Below are 21,046 nucleotides of genomic sequence, written 5' to 3' on the forward strand. Positions count from 1 at the left end.
TGTTTCATGTTGAGTTTTTGAAAGAGTCCTGATTATTTATAATATAAAATTACCCCCAGATCTTTTCAATTTTTGTTTTATTGTGTGTGCATGCTTATTTGCTCAGTAGTGTCTGACTCTTTGTGAGAGTCATGGACTGTAGCTTGCTAGGCTCCTCTGTCCATGGGATTATCTCATCAAGAATACTGGGATGGATTGCCATTTTTCTCCTCCGGGGACCTTCCTGACCCAGAGATCAAAACTTCTTTCCTGCGTTGCCTTCATTGTCAGGTGGATTCTTTACCACTGAGCCACCTGGGAAGCCTCTTTTTTTTATTATTTAGTTCAGTTGCTCAGTCGTATCTGACTCATTGCGACCCCATGGACTGCAGCATGCCAGGCCTCCCTGTCCATCACCAACTCCCAGAGCCTACTCAAACTCATGTCCATTGAGTTGGTGATGCCATCCAACCATCTCATCCTCTGTCATCCCCTTCTCCTCCCACCTTCAATCTTTCCCATCATCAGGGTCTTTTCCATTGAGTCAGTTCTTCGCATCAGGTGGCCAAAGGATTGGAGGTTCAGCTTCAACATCGGTCCTTCCAGTGAATACTCCAGACTGATCTCCTTTAGTATGGACTGGTTGGACCTCCTTGCTGTCCAAGGGACCCTCAAAAGTCTTCTCCAACACCACAGTTCAAAAGCATCAATTCTTCGGCGCTCAGCTTTCTTCACAGTCCAACTCTCACATCCATACATGACTACTGGAAAAACCATAGCTTTGACTAGACAGACCTTTGTTGGCAAAGTAATGTTTCTGTTTTTTAATATGCTCTTAAGGTTGGTCATAACTTTTCTTCTAAGGGACAAGCATCTTTTAATTTCATGGCTGCAATTAGCATCTGCAGTGATTTTGGAGCCCAGAAAAATAAAGTCTCTCTGTTTCTGCTGTTTTCACATCTATTTGCCATGAAGTGATGGGACCAGATGCCATGATCTTAGTTTCCTGAATGTTGAGTTTTAAGCCAACTTTTCACTCTCCTCTTTCACTTTCATCTAGAGAGTCTTTAGTTCTTCTTTGCTTTCTGCCATAAGAATGGTGTCATCTGCATATCTGAGATTATTGATATTTCTCAATATCTGTTGAGAAATAGATATAGATATTTCTCAATATCTATTGATATTTGTCATTGCCTTTCTTTGGGATTGGAATGAAAACTGACTTTTTCCTGTCCCGTGGCCACTGCTTAGTTTTCCAAATTTGTTGGCATATTGAGTGCAGCATTTTCACAGGATCATCTTTTAGGATTTGAAATTGCTCAACTAGAATTCCATCACCTCCACTAGCTTTGTTCGTAGTGATGTTTCCTAAGGCCCACTTGACTTTGCACTCCAGGATGTCTGGCTCTAGGTGAGTGATCACACTATCGTGATTATCTGGGTTGTGAAGATCTTTTTTTGTATAGTTCTGCTGTGTATTCTTGCCACCGCTTCTTAATATCTTCTGCTTCTGTTAGGTCCATACCATTTCTGTCCTTTATTGTGCCCATCTTTGCATGAAATGTTCTGCTGGTATCTCTAATTTTCTTGAAGAGATCTCTAGTCTTTTTCATTCTATTGTTTTCCTCTATTTCTTTGCATTGATCACTGAGGAAGGCTTTATCTCTCCTTGCTGTTCTTTGAAACTCTGCATTCAAATGGGTGTATCTTTCCTTTTCTCCTTTGACTTTTGCTTCTCTTCTTTTGTTTTATTCTCTTCACCTCTTTTGTTTTGTTGTAGGTCCCAGTAAACTCTAGCTATTGGAGAATTCGGTTTTGTACCAATAAAGACCAAGAAGTTCATTTGAAAAATTGAGAGCATTTGAAAAATAATATAAAGATGAGGAATGGGTGCCAATAAGGATACACTCTCATTGTAAGTGTCTGAGGACATAATGCCAAGGGAAGTTGTAACATTTCTTCTCAAAAGATTTGTTTAAATATGGTAAGAAATTTTCATAAGAATAAGATCCTGGCGTAGATGTCGTCCTACCTAAATGTAGGAGAGTCCTGAGGATTTTCTAGATCTAGTCTCTTCTATTTTACTCCAAGTTTGAAGACTCATCATATTTTAAGCTTTAGAAAATATTTCTCCTCTGGGTGCTTCTGTTTGTGTAAATTATCTATATTTGGAATGCATGTTTTTTCAGTGGAACCTTTCTTCATTGTGTACATCTTTTCCACCCCCAGGGACATATAAGGAAAAAAAAAAAAACCAGCTTGTTTTTCCATCTAAATGGAGGTTTGTGCTAAACACAAAAATCTAGCTACAAGTAAATTATGCTCTGATCTTGAAGGATAAAATAAACACAAAGCAATGCAGAGTTGGGTTTTGCCAGAGCCAAATGGAACATGACGTCCAGAAGTTTCCAACTGAGTTCCAAAATTAGAAGAAATCTTGGCAAAATGCATATTCATGTCCCATTAGGAATTTTATCATTTGAACTCTGTGCTGGCTCCTCCATGCCTTATTCATTCCAGTAGCTCCCAGGAGGCCTGAAGACCAGACTCCTTGTGTTCTGAAGCTGCCCTTGGGTCTGCTTGTTCCAACTCTGCCTCAGTTGGGATGAAAACAGAGCATCAAAAGCCCACAAGTGATCTAAGCCTTGAACAACCAATTCCAGCCCCATTTCTTCTAGGAAGTTCAGTTTTTGCTTCTGAATTTATGCATGGAATAGTTATCTTACTTGGACTTCCCTGGTGGTTCCGTGATAAAGAACCCACCTGCCAATGCAGGAGCTGCAAATTCAATCCATAGGTTGGGAAGATCCCCTGGAAAAGGAAATGGCAAAGCACTCCAGTATTCTTGCCTGGGAAATTCCATGGACAGAGGAGCCTGGTAGGCTACAGTCCATGGGGCTGCAAGTCAGACACGACTTAGCAACAAAACAACAACAGCTATCCTACTTGGTTTTACAGCTGTAGCCCTTTCAGAAACACTTGATGGTAGCTGCTGGGTCTAAGCCTTTTGGTTGGGCAGTGAGCTCTGGGTTCCAATGATAGTCTCTCTGGATTATACATTCTGTAAGAGGTAGTTCATTTCTAGAAGGGAGACCATCTTGGATAGGCAGTCTAGTTCAAGTGGGTGGGAGTTCCTATGAGAAAGTTCTTAACTGAAAATAAGTCATGTGGTTGCTAATTAGTGTCAGGCAACTTTGAATACTTACTGAGTTGCCTTCCAGGGGCTAGGATGCCAAACTTTTTCACTAAAACAGACTTGAGGATCTTCTTTCTTTTGTTCATGGGAACTCTCAGCACAGGACTTCATCTTATCTCTCACTACTCATTAGTCAGAGTGTCACTTTTATCATTTATCATGACTTTTATCAGTCATTAGTCACTTTTATCAATTAATGTCCTCTTGACCCCGTAATGTGTTGTGTTCTTTTGGAACCTCAAGATTTCACTCATTCCAGTTTCCTCTATGGAATGTTTCCTTCCACTCTACTCTATAAATGCCATTCATTACCCAAGGCCATCTCAAATCTTCTTACTTCAGTGTGAGGCAACCTGACCAACAACTTCAGCCCGCTTTGGTTGCTTGCATTTCTCTTTTCTCATTGCTTCCATCATGTAATCATTGCTTCATTAATATTCAGTCTTTTATTTTTCTGCACTTGTGTCCCACAGTTGTCCCAAAGCATTTTGAAGTCAGGGCACATATATCAGACTTTCTTTCTTATATTTCTTGTAACTTGGAAGATAAGTACTTGAGATTTGCTAAAAGTTGAACTTAAATCAAGTATGTCAAGGATGTATATTGTCACCCTGCTTATTTATCTTATATGCAAAGTACATCATGAGAAATGCTGGGCTGGATGAAGCACAAGCCGGAATCACGTTTTCTAGGAGAAATATCAATAACCTCAGATATGCAGATGACATCACCCTTATGGCAGAAAGCAAAGAAGAACTAAAGACCCTCTAGATGAAAGTGAAAGAGGAGAGTGAAAAAGTTAGCTTAAAACTCAACACTCAGAAAACTGAGATCATGGCATCTGGTCCTATCACTTCACGGCAAATAGATGGGAAAGCAGTGGAAATAGTGAGAGACTTTATTTTCTGGGACTCTAAAATCACTGCACATGTTGACTGCAGCCATGAAATTAAAAGATGCTTGTTCCTTGGAAGAAAAGTTATGACCAACATAGACAGCATATTAAAAAGCAGACATTACTTTGCCAACAAAGGTCTGTCTAGTCAAAGCTATGGTTTTTCCAGCAGTCATGTATGGATGTGAGAGTTGGACCATAAATAAAGATGAGCGCTGAAGAATTGATGCTTTTGAATTGTGGTGTTGGAGAAGACTCTTGAGGATCCCTTGGACAGCAAGGAGATCCAAGCAGTCCATCCTAAAGGAAATCAGTCCTGAGTATTCATTGGAAGGACCGATGCTGAAGCTGAACCTCCAATCCTTTGGCCACCTGATGCGAAGAACTGACTCATTGGAGAAGACCCTGATGCTGGGAAAGATTGAAGGTGGGAGGAGAAGGGGACGACAGAGGATGAGATGGTTGGATGGCATCACCAACTCAATGGACATGAGTTTGAGTAAACTCTGGGAGCTAGTGATGGACATTGAGGCCTGGCATGCTGCAGTCCATGGGGTCACAAGAGTTGGACATGACTGAGCGATTGAAATGAACTGAACTTAAATCTAACAAAAGAGCAAAATCTTTAGACTAAAAACTACAGAGATAAATTAAACTAGAAACTACTGAGATAAAGACTTAAGTAAATGAAGGTATACACCTCGCTAATGGATTGGAAGGCTTAATATTTTAATGCAGAAGAATATTTACATAAACACAAGGAAGGCAAAGATTTCATAATGCATTTATGAATTATATGATGCACTAAACATATGGAGAGTCGGACACGACTGAGCGACTGAACTGAACTAAACTGAACTGAAACATAAAATTGACATGGAAAATGAGAACTTCTGTTTAGCCAAAGATACCATGAAAAGAGGAGAAACGAAGTCATGGATTGGGAGAAAATATTAACAAATTATATATCTGACAAAAGACTTATATCCAAAATATATAGCAATCTAGATATTAATAAGAAAAAGGATGGACATCTCAACAGAAAAATGTGCGATAGACTTAAGGAGGTAGTTTCCAAATGAGAAAATACAAGTACAAATGGCTAATAAACATTAAAAAATGTCTAATTTCGTTAGTCCTCAGGAAAACACAAAAGAAAAACATGAACTTACAAAGCATAGTCACCAGAGCAGCTAAAATGATATTCACTTAATACCAAGAGTTGGAGAGAATTTGAGCTCTTTGGAGTTCTTGCGTGCTGTTATCATAAAACGGTAGTGTATGGTTGACACAGGCACTTTTCAAATCTACTTAGCAGGATCTACTAAATCTGACCAAATGCAGCATATGAATCAGCGCTTCCATCCAGGTGTATATGAGTATGACTGAAAGACCTGTAGGAAGAAGGTTCATAATAAGCATTACTGGGTGTAATCACCAAAAGTGGAAACAACTCAAATATTCACTACCTGCAGACTGGGAAGATAAATGTGGCATCGTTCTTCCGTTTCATTCGTTCAGTCACTGAGTCATGTCTTTTTGCGACCCACGGACTGTATGTAGCCCGCCAAACTCCTCTATCCATGGGATTTCCCAGGCAAGAATACTGGAGTGGGTTGTCATTTTCTTCTCCAGAGGATCTTCCCGGATCAGGGATCAATCCCGAGTCTCCTGCATTGGCAGGTGGATTCTTTACCACAGAGCCACCAGGGGAGCCACACTTGCTTTGACAAAATGTGGCATATCCATACAGTGAAGTTCTTTCAGCAACAAGAATGAGCAAACTACTGTTACATGCAAACATCTGGATGAACCTCACAGACACATTATTAAGCCGAAGAAGTCTGCTTAATGAGTATATTTTTTATGATTCCATTTCTTTAAAGTTCAAAAAGAGGCAAAACTAATCTATGGTAACCAGGAGGGCTTTCATGAATGCATAATGTTCTATTTCTTCATCTAGATGGTAGTTACAAGGATTTGCTCTTTCTGTGCCAATTCACTGAACTGATTACTTACGATTCGTACATTTTTTTTTTCTTGTTTGTAAGAAGTATTTATGTTTAAAAGCAGAAGGTTTTGTCCTAGGACAATGACCTGTCATTCACCAGGGATTTTTACCCACTGCTTGTGACTGGAAAATGAGGAAGGTTTGACTGAATAAACAGACCTGTAAATCCGATTTTAAACTTTATCTTGACCTTGAAAAGGCTAAGTTGGTTTGAGCTACTCAGCTCCTCCTGCTCCAACAAATTTACTCATAAAACCATTTTATAGATGTTGCTTTGCTTTCAACATGGAAAGCAATTTTATTAATAACATTCACGTCCTCATTATCTTCCCACTGTAGTTCATCTCCTGGCTTAGAATTGCCTACGTCTCTCTCATGATCGTGATCTTGTTGAATCTTGCGTTATAATTGTGTGTATTCTTTTCCTATTCCACCATAACTACCTGCTCAGGGCAAAGCAGACCTGTGCTGCTCAGTTTAATACACAGGAAGAGCTTGAGGCTGGATTAAAAAAAATAATTTAATTGGATTAACAGCAAGGCTCAGGGTTACAAGCTAAGTAGGTGGTTTTGGCTATATCTGGTTGTGCTCCAAATTCTCCTTGTGGTGAATTGGGTAAAAAGGTCACCATTCCCACCAAAAGCCAGCTGGGTGCTGAGGCATCTTTGCTCCAGTCTGCAAGACCACAATCTTCATTTCCCAGTGTTATTCTTGGGCATTCAGGTTTGCTTAGGATAGTTCAACCCGAACCTTCTTGATTGTTAAAGGAAAATTGGAAAACATACTCTCCTGCTTTTGTGTGTGTGCTCAGTCATGTCCAATTATTTGTGACCCCCATGAACTGTAGCCCACTAGGGTCCTCTGTCCATGGGGATTCTCCAAGTAAGAATACCGGAGTGGGCTGTCATGCCCTCCTCCAGAGGATCTTCCTTCCCAGGCCAGGGATCGAACCCAGATCTCCTGCATTCTGGGCAGAATCTTTATTGTCTGAGCCACCAAGGAAGCCCTGCTTTTGTGTAAATTTTATCAATTATACTAAAGCGAGGTAAAAGAACCTTGGATTTGCACTTTAGAAGTCCTGAATTTAAAATATTTCTACTTGAGCACTTTGGAGTCTTGGTCGTGGGGTGAGGGAGGGGAGCTTGGCACCATATCTCCCCGCAATGTGACATTAATGACCCCCCACCACAGGATTATCAGAAGGACTCGTTCACACATGCATGCATTCAGCTTAAAGCATTCAGTTTATTCCCAACAATATAGCATGTCAACCACTCCATTAGCTCCAAGGACCCTTGAAAGATTCATAGTCCAGTTGGTAAGGAAAATGTACAACCAAGTCAGTTCAGTATTTCTCAACCGATTTTCCAGTATTGGCCTCTAAAGGGCCTTCTTAGACATTTTATTCCCTAACCCCTCTCCATGACGTTTTAATACCACACATATACTGGATGAAAATGTATGCATGTCTGCACTTCATAATAAAAACTAAACTTTTTCCAACCCCCTCCTTCAAGAACTATCGCTCATCCCCTTGAGGGAATATTCACTCTGTTGACAATGAAGGAAACTTTAGAGGAGGGCTGTGGTGAATGCAGTAGGAAAAAGAAATACCAGCTGTAGAGCCCCAGCACCTGCCCATGGATGGGGGAGACCATTTGTGATAGGTGCTGCTAGGGAAGACTTCAGGGAGAAAGCGAGGTGCTGAAGCTCACAAAGGACAGGTCAGGAGTGCCCGGCAGCCATGGAGAAGGGTGGTTCCTGTGGCTTTTCTCACAAGGGGCTGTGAGGCAGAGTGCCCCATGAAGGTGGGTACGGGTGGGGATGCCCCAGGGCAGTGATGCAGGGCCTTGAATGCCAAGCCCAAGAGCAGACCCTACCCTGCGACCCTGGGGACAAGGAGGTCCTTAAGCAGGAGACTGACTAGATCAGATTTGTATATCTACAAGGTCCCTCAAGCTTCTGTGTGACTAAGGCAGGGAAACCAGGTCAGAGACTATTAGAGAATTTAAAAGCCGAGACTCATGAAGACTTGAATGAGAGCAATTGCCCTTGAGGATGAGACAGGAGGGAAGATTTTGGAGATAGGATCAAGTGAAACCCCTTCTGTGACAGCATTTGACCTGCTGTTGGTCACTGATAAAAGGGCTTATCACTAAAACTCAGACCTTTTGGCGGCTCGACATTGCAGATGCTTCCAGAGGTTTCAGAACATGACCGCCTGCATCCCTCAGTGGCCTGAGGTTTGCTCTCTGTTAAATCAGTGTTTCCTTTGAGGCGAGACTGAGCAGAATAGACCTAACCCGCTGGCTGCGAGGGGACCACACAGGCTGGGTGTTGACGCCTGAGCTGAATGGCTTCAGAAACTGTGTGTCACAACAAGACACATGGACGGTCCTAGACCCATGCACGCTGACTTCAGATGCTCCCTTTCCACTCAGCTCCAGCCAGTCTGAACCCACAGACTCCATCAGATGCTGCACGTACCACCCCTTCTGCCTGTTCTGCTCTCTCTGCTCTCTTTTCTGGGCACCTCTTGACCTGCTACCAAGACCCTGGGTTTGGGTGGAGGATCAGAGGAGATGGGAAATGTTCCCTCCTCCTGTTTTCAGACTCAGCCTTCGACAGATAATATCCAGCCAACCGTTCAGGGCTTATTTCCACATGGGTCCCTTGCTCCAGACCCTTGCCTTGGTTCCTGGGTGTAAGAAATAGTCAGGACTGAGATAAGAGAAAAGAGAACAATACTGTGTTTGAATTTGTTCAGCAGAATATAAGTGAGGGACATAAAACAAGACAGTTGACAATACATTCCAAATGGTGTCATAGAAATCACATATAACTAAATATTGGCAGTCACCGCCCTCTAAGTCATCTGTCTTTTGCCACGGCCCCTTGTCCTCAGTCCATCTGGGACAGGCTGGGACCCAGCCACAAAATGCAAATAAACTATAAGGGACTAAGAATAACTGCGTGCATGTACCATTCATGTACCTTTGGGGCAAATTATGGACAGAAGATACAAAAAGACCAAAAAAGTCCAACCACCACTTTTGAAGAGCTGGGAGCAAAAAAAAAAGGTGTTTAGAGCAAAAGCAGGGTACTGAGCATGTCCCCTGCACTCAACACCATCAGAGGTGTGGGCAAAACACCTCAGCCATCCCTCCTAGCAGACTCCTGGACCTGTCCTGACCCTCACCCCATATAAGGAACAAGCTAGCAAGGGAAATTGTTCTTGGTTCTCTCTGCTCACTGCTGCAGCAGAGGACCCAATAAATCCTTGCCTGAATTTCTTGTCTGGCCTCTGATCAATTTCTATTGATTAAGGAGGCAAAGAACCCTGATGGGTAACACATAGAGTCAGTATAGATAGATGCCCTTGAGAGTTCTGTCCTGGGCTCTATTTTCTTTTCACTTTATACATTATGCTGAGGGCTACTGTTTACTCCTTGATGGCATACAGGATCCACGTTCTGATGGTTCTCAAGTCTATTTCTAGCTCCAGGCTCTCTGCAGCGTTTCTGACCACTCCATTTAAATGTGCACAGATCAGTTCTAATAGCTTGTCTCACAGATACTGCAAACTCACCCCAAAGGTGCCCACCCACACGGCACCTCCTTCTCAGCTCCTGACTGCAACAGAGGTCACACCTTCCAGACCCAAAACCAGAAACCTGGGCATCATCCTTGATTTTTGTGCTGAGATTCCACCAGCCACCAAATCTGTTGACTGCCTCCCAAATGCCCTTTTGAATTTGTTGTCTCCCTTCCCTTCTACAATGCCCTAGTTTACTAGTCACTGCCCAAATTATGTAACCGTTTCCTATCCATTCCCCTGGTCCAGTCTTTGCTGCCTCCAAATGATTGCCTCCACCCTACAGCCATAGCAATCTTTTGAAATCTGATAATGTCCTTCCATTGTTTAAAACCTTTCAGTGCCTCCCCATTTGACTGCTTGGAATGACTTTCTGCAGCTACAAGGCTCATTTGATTTGGCCCCTTCCCCAGCTGCTTCTCCTACCCTTTCTCCTTGTACATTCTTCTGCAATTATATGAGCTTCATTTAGTACCAGGAATCCAGGAGGCTTAACTTTGTATTGGGATCTTTGCACATGCTATTTCCAGAAACACTTTCACCACCATCACCCCCTTCTTCTTCTCTTTTCCTGGCTTATTCAGCTTAAATGTTATTTTTTCAAGAAGACTTACCCCAGTTCCCCAGTGTGAGGTTAACTGCTTCTGTCATATGCCCACTATAGTGGATTAAGTGATGACACTCCCCCCACTCCCACCCCCCAAATATAATTCCATATCCTAATTCCCAGAACCTGTGAATGTTATGCCTTCACAAGAAAAAAAAAGTGTCTTTGGAGATGTAATTAAGGATCTTGAGATGAATCATTCTGGATTACCCAGGTAGACCTTAAATATGTGTGTGTGCCTAGTCATGTCTGACTCTTCGCAACCCCATGGACTAATAACCCAACAGGCTCCTCTGGCCATGGGATTTCCCATGCAAGAATACTGGAGTGGGTTGCCACTTCCTACTCCAGGGGATCTTCCTGACCCAGAGATCAAACCCTGCAATAGACCTTAAATATTTGGTTGGCCAAAAAGTTCATTCAGGTTTTGGCCATCCCTATGCAATGTCAAATGTCTTTACAAGAAACACAGAAAAGAGGGAAAGGCAGTGTAAGGAAGGAGACAAAGATTGGAGTGATGCTGCCACAAGCTAAGGAATGCCTAGAGCCACTAGAAGTTGGAAAAGATGAGAAAATATTGTCTCCTGGAGACTTCAGAGGAAGCAGGCTCTGCTGACCCCTTGATTTCAGACTTCTGGCCTCCAGACTGTGAGAAAAGAAACTTCCGTAGCTAATAAACCACAAAGTTGGTAGCAATTTGTTACAGCGGCCACAGGAAACTAACACAGCCTCCCCTTCTTCCATGAGACCTCTTATCACAGTGCTTCCAAGTGGCCTTTTTTACATGTTGGGTCTCCTGACTTGTAAAGTTTCATGACGGCAGAAGTGTGGGTATGTTTACAGTTGGATCCAGAACACTGACTATCAATAATCACTTGATGCATGAATAAAGCACTCTTGACTGGTAAGACACAGGATAAACTTGTGGAGGAGGTAGACTTGAGCTGGGGTGATAAACTGGGCAGGATTTGGGTAACTCTGAGGAGGGGAGTGATTATTCCCAGCAACAGGAACTATATTCATGAGGGCCTGGAGATGAGAAGGAGAGTAAAGGACTCATAAATATTGGCATGATTGCAGACTGTGGTTCCTAAAACAAAGCCTTTACCACCTCAGCCAGCAGGAAAGCCCAAAACAAAGCCGGGTGAGCACTGAAGTGAACTACAGAAACTTTTCCTGCAGGACAGAACTTTCCTAGCAGGTGAACTCGGCATCTTTGTGGTGCTAGGATCGAAAGGATCACAGTTTGCAATGACATCTGCTCTCCCCAGAATGGCTGACCAGGGTCTGGGGCTTCAGAGAAGCCCACTACAGCTTCCATATCTTATCAGGTTCTTTGTGTACCATGGCTTAATACTGCCAAGGTTAGGAATCATTAAAGCTTCTGGAAACTGAAACATGAATAGGACCAGTTACATAATTTGTGGGCCCCAATTTGAGTCTACAATCCAAAAATCATGCAGAATTTCAAGACGGCCATAGCAGAGCATTAAACCAAGTGTGGGATCCTTCTAAATGTGCGTTCCTGGGTAACTGATTGCAAGAAACTGACCTTGATCACAAAAGATTTGTTGAAATGGATATGAAGCTGTTGTGTGAAATGGGCTGATTGGATAGGATAGGGCAGGAGTCCCCAAGTTCCCGGATCTAATGCCTGATGATCGGAGGTGGAGCTGATGCAATAATAATAGAAACAAAGTACACAATAAATGTAATGTACTTGAATCATTCTGAAGCCACTCCCCCACCTTAGTCCATGGAAAAATTGTCTTCCATGAAACTGATTTGTTGCTGTTCAGTCACTCAGTCGTGTCCAACTCGTTGCGACCCCATGGACTACAGCATGCCAGGCCTCCCTGTCCTTCACCATCTCCCAGAGTTTGCTCAAACTCACATCCATTGAGTTGATGATGCCATCCAACCATCTCATACTCTGTCATCCCCTTCTCCTCCTGCTCTCAATCTTTCCCAGCATCAGGGTCTTTTCCAGTGAGTTGGCTCTTTGTATCAGGTGGGCAACGCATAGGAGCTTCAGCATCAGTCCTTCCAATCAATATTCAGGGTTGATTTCCTTTAGGACTGACTGGTTTGATCTCCTTGCTGTCCAAGGGACTCTCAAGAGTCTTCTCCAGCACCACAGTTCGAAAGCATCAATTCTTTGGCTTTCAGCCTTCTTTATGGTCCAACTCTCACATCAGTACACGACTACTGGAAAAACCACAGATTTGACTATATGGACCTTTGTCAGCAAAGTGGTGTCTCTGCATTTTAATACGCTGTCTAGGTTTGTCATAGCTTTCCCTCCAAGGAGCTGGCATCTTTTAATTTCATGGGTTCGGTCACTGTCCGCAGTGATTTTGGAGCCCAAGAAAGTGAAGTCTGTCACTGTTTCCACTTTTTTCCCATCTATTTGCCATGAAGTGATGAAACTGATACCTGATACCAAAAAGGTTGGGGACCACCGGGGTAAGGGTGCACCAGGGACATGAAGCAAGGGTTGACGGCAATAACCCAGGATGGTGGAGGTGAGGAGAGCCCTGGCTAAGGTGATTTCATGGCAGTGATAAGGGAGGAAACAGGCAAATTTAGGAGATGGTGTGTGCTCAAAGGCAGGGTCTTACTAGATTTAGAGCAAGGAGAGGCATCAGGGAGCCCTGGAAGAATCTGGAACATCCTATGTCATTGACATTGTCCTGGGAGCTGGAGTAGGCAGGAACGATTAGAACTAAACGGAGACCAGAGTGACCAGGACACTTATTCCACAAAGGAACCACATACAGCTGTCAGTCTGTAGCCTAGCAACTCGCTGCCTCTAGTAAGGGTGATGGGTGGAAAAGCTGTTGCGGGAGAGGACCCACCCTCAAATGCTGCCATACATGTTATGTGGGAGCACAGGGCCAGAATGGCCAGAGCTGCAGATTTTTAAAGAGAAGCTGGGGAACCCGAATTGTGAAATCTTTCATTCTTAAACGTTGACAACTAAGTTAAATATTTTCCTATAAATACAGTAAGCCAAACTAAACACACCCACAGGCCAGATCTGGTTCCTGGACTCAGGTTGCAGCCACTGCCCAGGGCGAAGTGGGTAAGAGCTGAGGGCAGGGACTCAAATTCTGTCTCTGCTGCTTCAGCAGCCAAGCCCATCTAAGGCTCACTTTCCCATATAATGGGGACAATTCTAGGATCTACCTCTTGCGGCAGTAATGAGGAATAAATGCCTCTTTTAAGTAAAGCACAGATGACAGTAACTGGTATGTAAAACTGTGCTGCACAGTTTATACATTCTACTGTATTTTCGGCTCACTCCACACAGTCAAGTGAGGCTTATTACAAGAGACCCATTTCCTAGAGAAGGGTGGAAAGAAAGGCTCAGAGATATAAAGTCACTTGCCTCAAATCACTCACACCAAGTCTGAGCAAGCCTTCAAATCTCATTATTTCTGTTTCCAAACATATTATCTCTTAGCCCTGACATGTATACCTATCATGTGTTAAATAGATAACTAGTGAAAGCTGCTGTATAATACAGGAAACCCAGCCTGGCACTCGGAGAAGGCAATGGCAAGCCACTCCAGTGCTCTTGCCTAGAAAATCCCATGGATGGAGGAGCCTGGTGGGCTGCAGTCCGTGGGGTCGCTAAGGGTCGGACACGACTGAGCGACTTCACTTTCACTTTTCACTTTCCACTTTCACACATTGGAGAAGGAAATGGCAACCCACTCAAGTGTTCTTGCCTGGAGAATCCCAGGGAGGGGGGAGCCTGGTGGGCTTCTGTCTATGGGGTCACACAGAGTCGGACATGACTGAAGTGACTTAGCAGCAGCAGCAGCAGCAGCCTGGCACTCTGTGATGACCTAGAGGGGTGGGGTGGGAGGGAGCCTCAAGAGGGAGGGAATGCAGATATACTTATGGCTGATGCACATTGTTGTATGGCAGAAACTACTTTAAAGCAATTATCCTCCAAATAACCATAAATAAATAAAAAGTCTCTCTTACCCTGTACTGACTCTTGTATTTTATTTCGGAGATTGAGAGAAAGAATATTCTAGCCAAGGGCACTTTTCAAGAAAATTTTAATAACAAAACAAATTCCAAAATGGGGAAAAAAGTCTTTTCCTCCCCACCACCCCGCTCCACACACACTCAATCATGCACACACGTAATCAAAATAAAAGTAATGAAAGTTGGACTCCCCTTGTGGCTCAGTGATTAAGAATCCGTCTGCAACGCAGGAGACGTAGGTTCAATCCCTGATCCAGGCAGATCCCACATACCGCTGAGCAACTAAGCGCGTGCACCGCAACTACGGGCCTGTGCTCTAGAGCCGGGGAGCCGCAGCTAGCGAAGCCCGGGTGCCCCAGAGCCCGTGCTCCGCAACGAGAGAGGCCACCGCAGTGAGAAGCCCGTGTGCCGCAAGGAAGGGTAGCCCCCGCTCGCAACAACAAGGCCCAGTACGGCCAAAAATAAACAAATAAAATTATAAAAAAAGAAATGAAATGAAACTAATAAAAGCTGCCAGAACATTCCCCCTCCCCACCCCACCACCAATCCAATGGACGCTTCAGTTCAGTTCAGTCGCTCAGTCGTGTCCGACTCTCCGCGACCCCATGAATCACAGCACGACAGGCCTCCCTGTCCATCACCAACTCCCGGAGTACACTCAAACTCATGTCCACAGAGTCGGTGATGCCATCCAGCCATCTCATTCTCCGTCGTCCCCTTCTCCTCCCGCCCCCAACCTTTCCCAGCATCAGAGTCTTTTCCAGTGAGTCAACTCGTCGCATGAGGTGGCCAAAGTATTGCAGTTTCAGCTTTAGCATCAGTCCCTCCAATGAACATCCAGGATTGATCTCCTCTAGAATGGACTGGTTGGATTTCCTTGCAGTATAATGGACGCTTAGATAACGTTATTTGAGGGAGTACATTGTTCTTTGTATTTTCTCAGTTTCTCAGGACAACCACGATAGTCCTATTCTTCAATGTTTTAATTTTATACAATTTCTAAAAGTTACTTTCCATTTACAGTTACTGAGAAATATTGGCTATATTCCCCACATTGCGCATTACATCCTTGAGCCTCTGTTATTTCAATAGTTTATACTGGCCACTCCCCCACCCCTGTATTGCCCCTCCCCCTTCACACTGGTAACCACTAGTTTGCTCTCTATATGGTAACAGTGAGTCTACTTCTGCTATGTTATTGTATTTACTAGTTTGTTGTAATTTTTTAGATTCCACATTATGAGTGGTATCATACAGGCTGCAAACCTATTCTGCCTCGGAAGGACAGGAGTTGATAGTATAGCATCAGGGACCTATGCATAGGCCCTAAGGCAAGAGACTAACAGACAGGACCCTAATGCCTTTCTTGAGTAGACCAGGCCCTTGGGTCCACTCAGCAGTGGTGACAGATGTCAGCAACAAACATAGGGCCCTACCCAGGAAGGCGTTATACATTTGCTCAGTGGCCTGGCCTTCACGTACTTCCTCCAGTCCCACAAACCGATCGTTCTGTCTCCTGTTTCTCCTCAGGGCCTTTATCCTCTGGAGCTGTCTACTCAGATCTTCCAGCAACCAGGACTTCCTTTCTTAAAGAGAGTAGATGAAAGAAAAGATTTGTCTCATTTGTATGTCTGAAAGTAGCACGAATTTTAACCTGTTCCTGGAATAAATTCTGGAACATTCGAACTGGGAGCAGCATTGGGGTCAGGGTGGAGGAGTCCCATCTGGGAAAGTCAGAGTGATGAAAGTCGTAGCCAACAGCTCTGTTTGGTTCTTCCGAGTACGGCCCAGGTAGTGGGACTGACAGCACAATGTTCTCAATAACAGCCTTGACAATAACATGATTTGTTTCCCTTTCGGAGCTGAAAAGAGCATCTCAGCCTGCAAAGGGGAGCTTTCTTCTGAACCTGCGTGATGGCAGAGCCGATGTCAGCCTCCAGACTAGGAAATGAAGACATTAAGGAGGGCGGACTCGAATCGAAATACCATCCGGCCATCACACTTGCCCAAACAATAATATTTCATTTCGTATTCTGGAGGAACGTCTCTTCAGTGTTTTTATGGGTAGGATTTCAGACTAAGATGTTCATCTTTTCTAACCACCAGATTGAAACTGAATACTGCCTCAGTCCATGGGGGTACAATGACTCTGTTTATTTCTGTAATTCACAGCAGAAACTAAGTCCTGAAGCCTGACCCAAGCCAGCTGACATTTTTAGGCCCCGGACTGAGACCTACCAAATGGTTTTCCTTTCTTCATGCTTTTCTGGATTCTTTCGGTGAATTGGGTGGATGTAAAGTAAGCCTCAGTGCTTTCTCAACAGAGAAAAGTAAAAGCTAATAGGCATTTCTGCCATTAAGAAGAATAATGGCTGCAGTTAGCTAGCAGTTTATCATGATGGTAAGTGATTGCAGATCTTGAACACTACAGACAGAAACAAATGAGGATTCTGATGCTTTCGTTGGTGAAAAGCACGGATTAAGCTCAACACTGGCCAAAGCCGGGCTCCAGTGCTGTAGGGAAACAGTGAGTCATCAAAGATGTGATCCCTGGCCTGACTGAAATTACAGGAATGCAGGGTTCCCACAGGCGCACACATGCACACACCTGCAGTAGATAGCAGAGACTCCAAGGCATGCTTGGGTGTACAGTTCATTTACAAATCAATGGTTTGACTTCAGATTGCACTTGGCAATATAAATTAGACCCTGGAGGCTACATAAATTCTTGGTCTGACATATCTCACCATCCCTTTGCTTCTTCCAACAACTGTAGGATTTGCTCCCCTTTGGTAACATTGTTTCCATGGACTAATGGATTGATCCCCATGGTCCTGATAGCAAATTCCAGAAGCTTCATGTCACCACCCTGCTGCAGAGAATGTCCGCTCCTCTCTCCTTTTACTGGGATTCAGGTTTCTTAAGTGTTCCTGTGGGGGTGGGGCAATATACCTGACTGTGGGTGGGAGTAGTGAGTGGTAGGGACTTGAGTGTGAATGGTAAGTCCGGGAGGTCTCCAGGGCATTCAGGGAGCATGGCATCTTTGGGAAGGAGTTTAGACCTTAGCTGTGGCACTTATTAGTCCTGGGGTCTTAGGCAGCACCTTCTTTTTTTAAAATTTATTTTTAATTGGAGGATTATTGCTTTACAGTATAGCATTGATTTCTACCAAACATTAACATGAATCAGCCGTAGGTGTGCCCATGTCCCCTCCCACTTGAACATCCCTTCCATCTCCCTCCCATCCCACCCCTCTAGGTTGTCACATAGCCCTGGTGGTTTGAGTTCCCTGAGTCATACAGCAAATTCCCATTGGCTATGTATTTTGCATATGGTAATGTATGTTTCCAAGTTACTCTCTCCATACCTCCTACCCTATCCTTCTCCCCTCCCTGAGAGCCGGCAACACCTTCTTGATGAGTCCTTCAGCCTGCAGGGACCTTTTGAATCTCAGTTTCCACATCCAGAAAATGGGAACAACAATAGTAACACAGAAGCTCCCCTCAGGGGGTTGTTGAGAAGATAAGAAGATGGGGTCTGAGAAAGCACCTAACATGATGCACTATCCCAAGGTGGGCATTCAGTGAACACTGAATTTGGATCTGTGAGAGGAAGAGATGGCATGTACAAAAGTTTAAACAAGTAGAAATACATTGAATGCATTGTATTGGAGTTATGTGGAGATGAGGTCATTTGTGGACTCGCAGATAAATCTGTCCAGGGATACTCTGAAACTTCTACATGGATGTCTCTCTCCAGGATGTATCTCTTAGCATGGCCTGGCTTTTGAGGTTCTTTGTAGTGATGTGAGCTTGGTCAGGATTTCCATGTGAGGCTCTTGGCTCTGCTTCTGTTCCCACTGATAAGAAGGAGCTCATCCCCACCCATGTAGGGCTGTAAGATTTATAAAGCAAGATCATAGAATGCTCAGCTAAATGTTAATTTCAAATAAACAATACAAAATTGTTTAGTATAAGTATGCCCCATGCAATATTTGGGACATGTGCTCAGTCGTGTCCAACCAACTTTTTGCAGTCCTATGGACTGTAGCCTACAAGGTTCCACTGTCCATGGGATTCTCCAGGCAAGAATAAGGGTTGCCATTTCCTCCAGGGGATGAAAGATCCAGGGGATCTTTCTGACGACCCAGAGATCAAACCTGCGTCTCCTGCATTGGCAGGCAGATTCTTTCCTACTGAGGCACCTAGGAAGTCCTATTTGGGATGTACTTTTACTTTAAAAAACAAATCCATTATTTATCTGAGATTGAAATTGAACTGAGTGACTTGTATCATATTTGGAGACCCTACCCCTGTCACCCAGAATCTCAAGGGACTAAGAGCAGAAGTCAACAGGATACTCCACACTGACCTGTTGGGGAAGAGAAATTAACTACACCCTGGGTGGTTGGATAGATTCAGGAAAAATGGTGAGGGCAGTGCTGAGGGACAGGAAGGACTTCTGTTGTCAAAAAAACTATCGAGGACTTCCCGGGTGGTCCAGTGACTAAGACTCTGAGATCCCAATGCAGGGGGCCTGGGTTTGATCCCTGACTAGAGAAATAAATCCTGCATGCCCCACCTAAGAGTTCACATGTCACAACTAAAAGATTCTGCATGCCACAATTAAATAAGACTCAGCGCAGCCAAATAAATAGATACATGTTAAGGAAAAAGGCTCTGTTACCTCCCCTCTCCTCAACTCTCTTCTTTGGATCAGGGATCAGGAACTCTCCGCAAATGAATGCCAAGATTGATGCCCCTGGACTGTGTAGCTTTGGGATTCAGCCCAAGAGGGAGAATGCTTGCCTGTCCCGGATACAGATCTGAGAGGAATTACATGTGACCTTAGGCCAGTGTTTCTCTAGACTCTAATCAGTCCTGTGCCTCAGAGTCAAGCTTTAGAGCATGGAATCCACTGCTCCCTCAGCACCCACCATCTTTATGCTTTCCTGATGGAGACACAGGGTCCTGCGTTTCCTTGGTCCTGTGTTCTGAGGAGCTGGAACTTGGTAAATTCTTAGGACAACAACATGGCTTGAAGAGAAAGATCTGAGGAGGCAAAGAAAACCTTGAAAATGTAAAAGTAATTATATTAACTAACAGAAGCTTGGAGGGAGCTGATCTTAGAAGAATGAAAAAGCACTAGCTTCTTAACCTTACATAGTGGGGAATGAATCAGTGCTATTGAAAGCTGGTGGAACAAGATAAAAGGACATAATTTTGAGTTATATACATGACTAACAGAAAATTTTAAAAAGAATAATAAAACTAACCAAACTCAAAAAATGGGAAGTAATGTGAGAAAGGCAGAGAGTAAAGAGGTATTTACTTATTTTTTTAGAATAGAAAGTTAAAAAAAAAAACTGTTAAAAGTTTATAAATAAAGGCATATAACTGTATCAGTCAGCTTTCAGTCGGTTATAATGAGATAACAAATAATGCCTGAAACAGTGGTTTATCATTTTGCTTTTATCTCATGACTGTGGGTGCCAGCCTCCGAGATGGCCTCCAACCAACCTTGGCTCTTGGTATGCATGCCCTTGGTAGCCCCTCCCACTTGGTACTGAGAATTGGTCTATGTGACCAATATAATACTAGAGAAGTGATGAGATATAACTTCTGAAATTAGCTTATAAAAGGCACTGTGACTTCCATCATGGGCACATGGCATGTGTCACTCTTTCTTGGATTCCTTGCCTTGAAGGAAATCATTTGCCATGCTGAATGGCCCTATAGAGAGGTGGCTGTGGTAAGGAGTGGAGACAAGCCTCCTACAGATAGCCACATGAGTTGGTCATCTTGGAAGCAGATCCACCAGCCCCACTCAAGTCTTCAGACTGCCCCACACCAACATGGCTGCTTAACAGCAGCCTCATGAGACTGAACTGGTGTTGCCCCACTAGATTGCTACAAGATCCCTGACCCTCAGACATTTTGTGAGACAGTCATACCTATGTTGTTCTAACCCTATGAGAAGGTGACTATACTTGGAGATACGGTCTTTAAAGTGTCATTGGATAGTCGGTAAGTGGTGTCTGACTGTTTTGCCACCCCATGGACTGTAACCCTCCAGGTTCCTTTGTCTACAGGAATTTCCAGGCAAGAATGCTCGAATGGGTTGCCATTTCCTTCTCCAGAGGATCTTCCCGACCAAGGAATCCAACCCATGTCTCCAGCGTTGCAAGTGGTTTCTTTATCACTAAGCCACTAGGGAAGCCCTCTAAGTTAATACAGTACCTACTAAAAATACTTACTTGAAATTAAAATTTAAAGTGAGGGAGGGAATGTAAGAATTCTATTCTGAAATAAGTCATTACTGGGGAAACACTTGGAGAATCACTAGTTATTTATGGAGAGTGAAGTGAGGGTAAGGCAGAAGTCAGATGCTTAGATGTTTCGTTTAGATCCGGTTAGTTACTTTTGAAAATAAGACAAAATTCTGCTTCCATTTTCCCCCCATTTCCTCACCAAGGACAACTAAAATCCCTGTACATTATGTTTAAAACAAGGATTCAATGATACTGAAAGACAGAGAGACGTAGACAGACCAGCTAGGCATCTAGGGACCTGAGAAATGACATGGTCATGAGTTCCCTGAGTTCTCTTTTTACCTCATATACCCCAGACTGGGAGCTGAAGAAGCCAGTGATAGAAAAAATTTTCACTTACTGAGGTTTGAACAGTTGTCTGGTTTATATGTGATTTGGCTTGAACATCATGCTAGCTGCAACAGCCTGTCTTTTGGCCTATCAAATACAC

The sequence above is a fragment of the Moschus berezovskii genome, chromosome 13, assembly GCF_049115385.1.
Source record: "Moschus berezovskii isolate FMDL1 chromosome 13, NW_MosBer_1.0, whole genome shotgun sequence".
Taxonomy (NCBI): Eukaryota; Metazoa; Chordata; class Mammalia; order Artiodactyla; family Moschidae; genus Moschus; species Moschus berezovskii.